Raw genomic sequence first — 9,450 nt, 5'->3', positions numbered from 1 at the left:
ATTAAGATGTTTTTAGTTCTGTATGAACAATTTGACGTTTGGACATCGATGGAGCAGGTTGTCAAGAGTGTGGAGAATAAGAAAACAGGAACCGTACAAAGTTCTTTCTGCTCTTCAGGACTGTAGTGCATCCTGCAGAGAACCTCTCTTCTACCTCTTTTCCATGACCACCCCCATCATATCTGCTCTTCACTCAGGTTTTCCTCTCCACTTTCCTACCAGGAGACTGTGACCTCAGTGACACTGTAGGGTCTGGGCTCAGTCAGTGGTAACCTTGTGTTGAAGACTGGAGACACAATGTCTTCATTGATAAAGGGGAAAAAAATCTGTCGTATTGTTTAGCTCGATTTCAAGTGCCTAGGACAGAGAATGACGGATCCAGCTTGGGTGGATGTTTGAATAAACTTTCCTGCAGTGACCTATCCTGTGACTGTGGGGGAGAGAAGCTGGGAGCTGGGAAGACACCTCAGAGGGCTTTGAATAAACCAATATGCTCAGTCACTTCAGTCCTGTTGGATTCTGCAGCCCTATGGACTGTACCCCACCAGGCTCTGTCCATGGGATTCTCTCTCTCAATCTCTCTGTCCATGGGATTCTCTGGGTAGGAATACTGGAGTGGGTTGCCATTTCCTACTCCAGAATAAACGAATAGCGTGGCCTTATTCATTTAAATAGTCAGATGATTTTATGGCTTCTTCTGTGATTTCAAGATCTTTAGACCATGAAAATTTTGCACCTTGTTTTATGTCCCTATATAGGTTTTAGTGTCTTCTAGTTTATGGAGAAGGAAATGGCAACCCACTCCAGTGTTCTTGCCTGGAGAATCCCAGGGACAGGGAAGCCTGGTGGACTGCCGTCTATGGGGTCGCACAGAGTCGGACACAACTGAAGCAACTTAGCAGCAGCAGCAGCAGTTTATGGGAACCAGAATAGAATTTGTAGCTTACTGTTGTGTGAAAACTGTATAAATCTTAATTATGTTGAATTGGTTCATGCTGTTTTTCAGGTCTACTATATCCTACATTTCTGTATATCATTCTGTTGTTAATTTTTGACAGTTTGATATTGAAACTCCAACTACAAATCTTAATTTATCCACTTAATAATTGTAATATATAGTGGAACTAAATGTGCCTTTGTTCTATATTTTCCAAGCCTCTTGTAAATGTGTTATACTTTCATAATTTAAAAAAACAAAAAAGAAAAGTGAATAAGAAATAAAATTTTATGAGATGTATAAATCAGAAAAAAATAAAAAAACCCAGAGTCTTCAACACAGCATCAATCAGGAAAACATTAAATATGAAATATTCTAGTCACTTGTTAATAGGGGGAAAAGCAGAGAGAACTAACATAAATGCAGTAATTATTAATAGTAATTAATAAATGAAAAAATAGCTTTTATTTTGAAGAACAAACTGGTTCTTGAAAACCTCTTTAAACAGATTTGCTTTTAGGTAAAGTGCATAAAAAGAAAATGAAATCAGCATAATATTAATAGTAACACAAGAGAGGAAAGATCTACAGACTATAAAGGACACAAAAAAGACACATACAATCCTACATCAATAAATCCAAATGTCACAAAATAAATAATGAACTGGGAAAATAAAATATATCAAAATAAATCCAAGAAAGAGTGGTGCTTCTTCTATAATCCCAATCCCAGAAAAGTAGTTAAAGGTTCTGAGAAACAGTGGGCCAGGTTTATAGGTAGCTGCTTTGTCAAGAAACAGGTAAACCCTCTACTACATAAGCCATCAGTTTCTGGTTCATAAAAGTGCTTTGGGGCACATTTGTGGGCTTCTGGCCTCAAAGAGCATGCTATTATATTGTGGAGTTGATTTTCCCACTAAGAAGGACAGTTTAGATAGCTCTCTGTGAGAAGAAAGTTAACACAGCAAAGGCAGATACTTACTCCTGGCATCTTTCCAGGGAAGTCTAGAACCATGATTGATACTGCCTAAATCCTAGAAATATGCCCTCAACTCTTCTCAGTATTCTGTAATAACCTAAATGGAAAAAGAATTTGAAAAAGAATAGATATTAATCCATGTGTGCGTATAACTGCATCACTTTGTTGTACACCTGAAACTAACATAGCATCATTAATCAACTATAGTCCAACATAAAAATAAAGATTTTTAAAAATGGTATTTTATGCTTCTATGATGGCTAAAATACAAATTAACTTAGAAACTTGAAAAAAAGGTTCTTGCTTCTCTTATCAGTCACTGATGGTTCTGTGTGTGTACCTGAAACAAAGAACATGCCACACCAGCTTGTCTGAGTGTCTTTGCACAACCATCAAGACTGGGGCCTCATTCACAGGTGGGGTCCTGAGATTAGGTGGCTAAGGATGAACACAGAAGAATGTGTCTACAGGTCCAGCCCAGCACCGTGTAACTGTAACAAAATCTGACTACATGTCAGATCCTTCCTGTTGCTTTTGTTCACTAAAACGACACTGTCTATCCATAATGGCCTCCCTCGGAGATCTCTGCCCTTCTGCCTGAATGTTAAACCAAAGTGCCTTTGTTCAGGGAAACACCCTGACCCTGTCCATCTGTGGATGGCTGTAAGAAAAGAGAAATATACACATTTTCTCTGAGGCTGGCATTCTAGGGATATTTGTAAGATTAGTGGCCTTTTTACTTGCCTTCCTCCTCTCCTCCTGCTCTCTGTTCTATAAAAGAAAGTGGCATCCAGTCCCTGAAAAGGTGGTTGTTTTGAGACATTAATTTGTCATCTTCTTTCGGTATGCCACCTCATCTCTCAACTTGCTGGCCTGTTGTGCGGTGAGCAGAGCGAGCTTGGACTGGGCTCAGCAACATAACGGCAGACCTGAGACTCCTCAGGCATCCCTGAAATGCTTTCTCACGCCTGTCTCAGGGGTGGAGGAAAAGGACATCTATCTGTGCAGCCCAGAAGGGAAAGACTCAGAAGCTGCGCCCACCTCTCCAAACTCCTCTGATGTCCCTCTTTGCTTTGTTGTCCTTGCTCCGCACCTCTTCCCTGGAATAAACCTCAGCTGTGAGTGTGACCTGCTCCAAAGACCTTTGAGTCCTTGTAGCCAATTAGCAAACATGTGGGTGGTCCTAAGACTCAAAACACAATGCAACACACACACACACACACACACACACACACAGGACTTAAAAGTTCAAGAACTCATTTTGAAGCACTTTCATGTTCCATTTTATTTACTGAAATACTCACATGCACAAATATGGCTCTGAAAATTAGTGAAATGACACTCATCAGATGAACTAAATTACAACCAGTAAATCAGTGAACAGGAACGACAAAGAGTTAAATAAGATTGCAACGCATATAATCAAGAAAGCACATAGTACACAATGACTTCCTACAAATCAATAATAAAAATGCAGAAAATCTAACACAAAAAAGGGCTAGGAATTTGAACAGGCACCTCACAAAAGAGAATAACCAAACAGCTAACAAACATGTTGTTGTTGTTATTTAGTTGCTAAGTCATATCCGACTCTTTGGTGACCCCATGGACTGGAGCCGACCAGGCTCCTCTAACCATGGGATTTCCCAGGCAAGAATCCTGTTGCCATTTCCTTCTCCAAATAAACATATTAAAAAGAGGCTTAACATCATTAGTCATCAGGAAACTGGAGAGTAATACCACAGTGAGACACCACTCCACACCCACTGATGGCTAACATTAAACCAGACAAAACAAAACTTTTATAATGACAATACCAACTGAGAAGGAAGATGAGGAACAATGGGAACCTTCTATTATTCTGGTTGGAGTGTAAATAGGTCCAGCACTCTGGAAAACTCTATGGAAGTAGGTACTAAAGGTAAACATGTGCATATTGCCTGAACCAATGATCCCACTCCTGGGTGTTTACCCAACACACACACGCATGCTGATGTCGACCGAAAGACAAGTACAAGAAAATTCATAGCATAATAAGAAAACAGTCCAAACACTCCTCATAATGATGATGTGGCTTGTGATATATTAAATGCATTGTGGTAAATCTGAGCAATGAAATCCTAGACAGCAATGAAAATGAACAGAGTACTCTAGACACGACAAAAGGGATAAATCTACAAAGATAACCTCAAGTGAAAGAAACTATACAGAAAAAAGTACACATGGTGTGATTCCATTTATAACAACTTCAAAAGCAGGCAAACCTAGGGTGTGGTCTTAGAAAATAGGACATGGTTATCTTTAGGGCAGAGGTAGGGTTTAGGACCCTGGGGGGGAGGTCCTGGGCATCTGAAAGTCTGGGAAAAGTTCTATCTCTTGATCAAGATGGTTGTTACACACAGGTGTTCATAGCACCCAAAATTTGTTCAGCTGCACATATGTGAATTGTGCACTTTTCTTTATCCGGAAGATGCTTAACACAAGATTTACCAGAGAAATAATATGAAGACTGCAAGTAGCTAGATGGATTCCATAGTCTAATGTGTGGCAGTCGCTGTTTGATGTTGCTTCAGGGATGATACACATCCAGGAGCAGGGGGTACCTTCAGGATGTGCAGGTGTTCAAAGGAAAAATGCCTGGCTAAAGAAAAACGGCGGTGGCATTTGGATGTTACTCAGTGGCGTTTAGAATCTGCCTGCCGATGCAGGGGATACGGGTTTGATCTCTCAGGTTTGATGTCTGCGAACATCACATGTGCTGTGGAGCAACTAAGCCCATGCGCCGAGAATCCGTGCTCTCAACAGAAGCCACTGCAATGAAAAGCCCACACAGAGCAAGTAGAGAGTAGCCACCGCCCCGCTCGCCACAACTAGAAAAAGCCTGCATGCAGCAACGAAGACCCAGTACAGCCGAAAATAACATAGATGAAATTAAAAAGAAGAAGAAAGGAAGGAAATAAAGAATCCCTGAACAATTCTTGAATGAATTATGAATCCCTGAATGAATGATTGAACAAGCGAATGAATAAAAGAAACTGCCTCGAACAGGACAGACTAAAGAAGAAACCATAAAATAATTTGATAGTAATGATCAATTATTGAGCAGTATTGTAAGTGTTTAAGTCCCGGTTCAAACCCTCACTCCCTAGGTGACATGGGTTTTACCAGTTGTAAGATAAGTTGGCTCCGTGGTAAAGAATCTGCTTGCCAGTGTAGGAGAAGTGGGTTCGATCCCTGGGCTAGGAAGATCCTTGGAGGAGAAAATGGCTCCCCACTACAGTATTCCTGCCTGGAAAAAACCACGGACAGTGGAGACTGGTGGGCTGTAGTCCACAGGGTTGCAAGAGTCAAATATGACTTTACAATGAAACAGCAAGGTAAGTTAGTGCCTTCAAAATATAACCCAGTCCTTGGTACACCATGTTAAATGTGCTAGATATTTCTAATTGATTCTCTCTAGCTCTTTCTTCTGTGCTTAATAAACATCATGTCATTTAATCCTTAAAATGCTCTGGGTGAGACAGACATTAACACCCATATTTCCCAGATGTGTTAACGATATCAGGCAGGTTAAGAAAGTTACCCTGAACTAAACAATACTGATTGAACTGAGATTCAGACCTCTAAATGTTTGGCTTCAAAAGCCTGTACTGTTACCTTCTATTACATTACTCAATATTTGATGTGAAATGGAAACAGATTTGGTTTTTGTTTCTTCATGCATACGTGACAGGACTGGTAATTTACTTTCAGTTTCAGTCCTGCTGAATTTAGCTTCAGTTTCTTTCCCAATGAAATGAAAGTCAACTTTGTTTCCACTCAAAATATAACAGGAGTATAATAACAAAAGCTAACCCTAACTGAATGTTCTAAGTGATTCACATAAAATAGAATTTTCCGTCTCCTCAAACATCCCTTGAGAGATCTGGTCTTGCAGATGAGGAATTAAAGATCCAGAGAGAGAAAGTAACCCAGTCAGTTCAGCTAGTAAGAGATGAGCTAGGCTTGTGGTTTCACAAACTTAACTGCGAGGACTATCCCAACTTCCTACAAGTCTCTTGAAAGCCAGACCACACATGATCAATCAAACACTATTCCGATCAGAGAGGGTTCAAGGAGAAAAAAATCCCAAAACAGAGTTGAACAACATTTTCTAGGAAAAATGTGAAAATGAAAAGCCACAGTAATTCTTGACAACTAAGAAGCATGTTAGTTATTAGAAAAATGCATTTCAAAACTATAGTGAGGTACCACCTCACACCAGTCACACTGGTCACTTTTTAATGGACATCATTAAAAAGTCTGCAAATAATAAATGCTGGAGAGAATATGGAGACAAGGGAAACTTCCAACACCGTTGGTGGGAATGTAGGTTGGCGCAGCCACTACGGAGAACATGTATTTGCCTTAGAAAACTAAAAACATTTATGGAGTTTCCTTAAAAAACTAAAAATAGAGCTACTATATGATCCAGCAATCCATTCCTGAGCGTATATCCAAAGAAAACTATAATTTGTAAAGAAATATGCACCCCGATGTTCATAGCAGCATAAGACATAGGAAGAGCCTAAATATTCTTGACAGATGCATGGATAAAAAAGATGTGGTGTCCAATTCAGTTCAGTCAATCAATGGTGTCCAGTTCATTTCAGTAAAGCAGTCGTATCTGACTCTTTGCAACCCCATGGACTGCAGCACACCAGGCTTCCCCGTCCATCACCAACTCTCAGAGCTTGTTCAAACTCATGTCCATCAAGTCAGTGATGCCATCCAACCACCTCATCCTCTGTTGCCTTCTACTTCTGCCTTCAGTACACACTACTACGTATAAAACAGATAATCAACAGGGACCTACTGAATAGCACAAAGAACTATATTCAATATCTTGCAATTACATATAATGAAAAAGAATTTGAAAGAGAATAGATATATACATATAAGTGAATCTATTTGTCACTTCCACTGTATAATCATAAAGGATTTGATTTAGGTCATACCTGAATAGTCTAGTGGTTTTCCCTACTTTCTTCAATTTAAGTCTGAATTTGGTAATAAGGAGCTCATGATCTAAGCCACGGTCAGTTTCCGGTCTTGTTTTTGCTGACTGTATAGAGCTTCTCCATCTTTGGCTGCAAAGAATTTAATCAATCTGATTTCGGTATTGACCGTCTGGTAATGTCCATGTGTAGAGTCTTCTCTTGTGTTGTTGGAAGAGGGTGTTTGCTATGACCAGTGCGTTCTCTTGGCAAAACTCTGTTAGGTTTTGCCCTGTTTCATTCTGTACTCCAAGGCCAAACTTGCCTGTTACTCCAGGTATTTCTTGACTTCCTACTTTTGCATTCTAGTCCCCTATAATGAAAACATCTTTTTGAGGTGTTAGTTCTAGAAAGTCTTGTAGGTCTTCACAGAACCGTTCAGCTTCTGCAACATTACTGTTAGGGCCATAGACTTACCTTACTGTGATATTGAATGGTTTGCCTTGGAAACAAACAAAGGTCATTCTGTCATTTTTGAGATTGCATCCAAGTAATACATTTCAGACTCTTGTTGACTATGAGGGCTACTCTATTTCTTCTAAGGGATTCTTGCCCACATTGGTAGATATAATGGTCATCTGAGTTAAACTCACCCATTCCAGTCCATTTTAGTTCACTGATTCCTAAAATATTCATGTTCACTCTTGTCATCTCCTGTTTGACCACTTCCAGTTTGGGAGAAGGAAATGGCAACCCACTCCAGTACTCTTGCCTGGAAAATCCCATGGATGAAGGAGCCTGGTAGGCTACAGTCCATGGGGTCACGAAGAGTCAGACATGACTGAGCGACTTCACTTTCACTTTTCACTTTCATGCATTGGAGAAGGAAATGGCACCCCACTCCAGTGTTCTTGCCTAGAGAATCCCAGGGACTGAGGAGACTGGTGGACTGCCGTCACAGAGTCAGACACAACTGAAGTGACTTAATAGCAGCAGCAGCAGTTTGCCTTGATTCATGGAACTAACATTCCAGGTTCCTATGCAATATTGCTCTTTACAGCATCGGACTTTACTTCCATCACCAGTCACATTCACAACTGGGTGTTGTTTTTCCTTTGGTTCCGTCAATTCATTCTTTCTGGAGTTATTTCTCCTCTGATCTCCAGTAGCATATTGGGCCCCTATTGACCTGGGGAGTTCCTCTTTCAGTGTCCTATCTTTTTTGCCTTTTCATACTGTTCATGGGGTTCTCAAGGCAAGAATACTGAAGTGGCTTGCCATTCCCTTCTCCAGTGGACCATGTTTTGTCAGAACTCTGCACCATGACCTGTCCTTCTTGGGTGCCTGAAGCACTATGGATAGAAGTTCATGACATTGTACAGGAGGCAGTGATAAAGATCATCCCCAAGAAAAAGAAATGCAAAAAGGCAAAATGGTTGTCTGAGGAGGCCTTACAAATAGCTGTGAAAAGAAGAGAGGTGAAAGGCAAAGGAGAAAAGGAAGGAGATATCCATTTGAATGCAGAGTTCCAAAGAATAGTAAGGAGAGATAAGAAAGCCTTCCTCAGTGATAAATGCAAAGAAATAGAGGAAAACAATAGAATGGGAAAGACTAGAGATCTCTTCAAGAAAATTAGAGATTCCAAGGGAATACTTCATGCAAAGATAGGCGCAAGAAAGGACAGAAATGGTATGGACCTAACAGAAGAAGATATTAAGAAGAGGTGGCAAGACTACACAGAAGAACTGTACAAAAAAGATCTTCCCAGATAATCACGATGGTGTGATCACTCACCTAGAGCCAGACATCTTGGAATGTGAAATCAAGTGGGCCTTAGGAAGCATCACTAGGAACAAAGCTAGTGGAGGTGATGGAATTCCAGTTGAGCTATTTCAAATCCTAAAAGAAGATGCTGTGAAAGTGCTGCACTCAATATGCCAGCAAATTTGGAAAACTCAGAAGTGGCCTCAGGACTAGAAAAGGTCAGTTTTCATTCCAATCCCAAAGAAAGGCAATGCCAAGGAATGCTCAAACTACCGCACAATTGCACTCATCTCACACGCTAGTAAAGTAATGCTCAAAATTCTCCAAGCCAGGCTTCAACAGTATGTGAACTGTGAACTTTCAGATGTTCAAGCTGGTTTTAGAAAAGACAGAGGAACCACAGATCAAATTGCCAACATCCACTGGATCATCAAAAAGTAAGAGAGTTCCAGAAAATCATCTACTTCTGCTTTGTTGACTATGCCAAAGCCTTTGACTGTGTGGATCACAATAAACTGTGGAAAATTCTGAAAGAGATGGGAATACCAGACCACCTCACCTGCTTCTTTAGAAATCTGTATGCAGGTCAAGAAGAAACAGTTAGAACCAGACATGGAACAACAGACTGGTTCCAAATAGGAAAAGGAGTACGTCAAGGCTGTATACTGTCACCCTGCTTATTTAACTTATATGCAGAGAACATCATGAGAAACGCTTGGCTGGAGGAAGGATAAGCTGGAATGAAGATTGCCAGGAAAAATATCAGTAACCTCAGATACGCGGATGACATGACCC

This window comes from Oryx dammah, unplaced genomic scaffold, assembly GCF_014754425.2.
Source record: "Oryx dammah isolate SB20612 unplaced genomic scaffold, SCBI_Odam_1.1 HiC_scaffold_25, whole genome shotgun sequence".
NCBI classification, from domain to species: domain Eukaryota; kingdom Metazoa; phylum Chordata; class Mammalia; order Artiodactyla; family Bovidae; genus Oryx; species Oryx dammah.
This window is presented reverse-complemented; position numbering follows the sequence as displayed.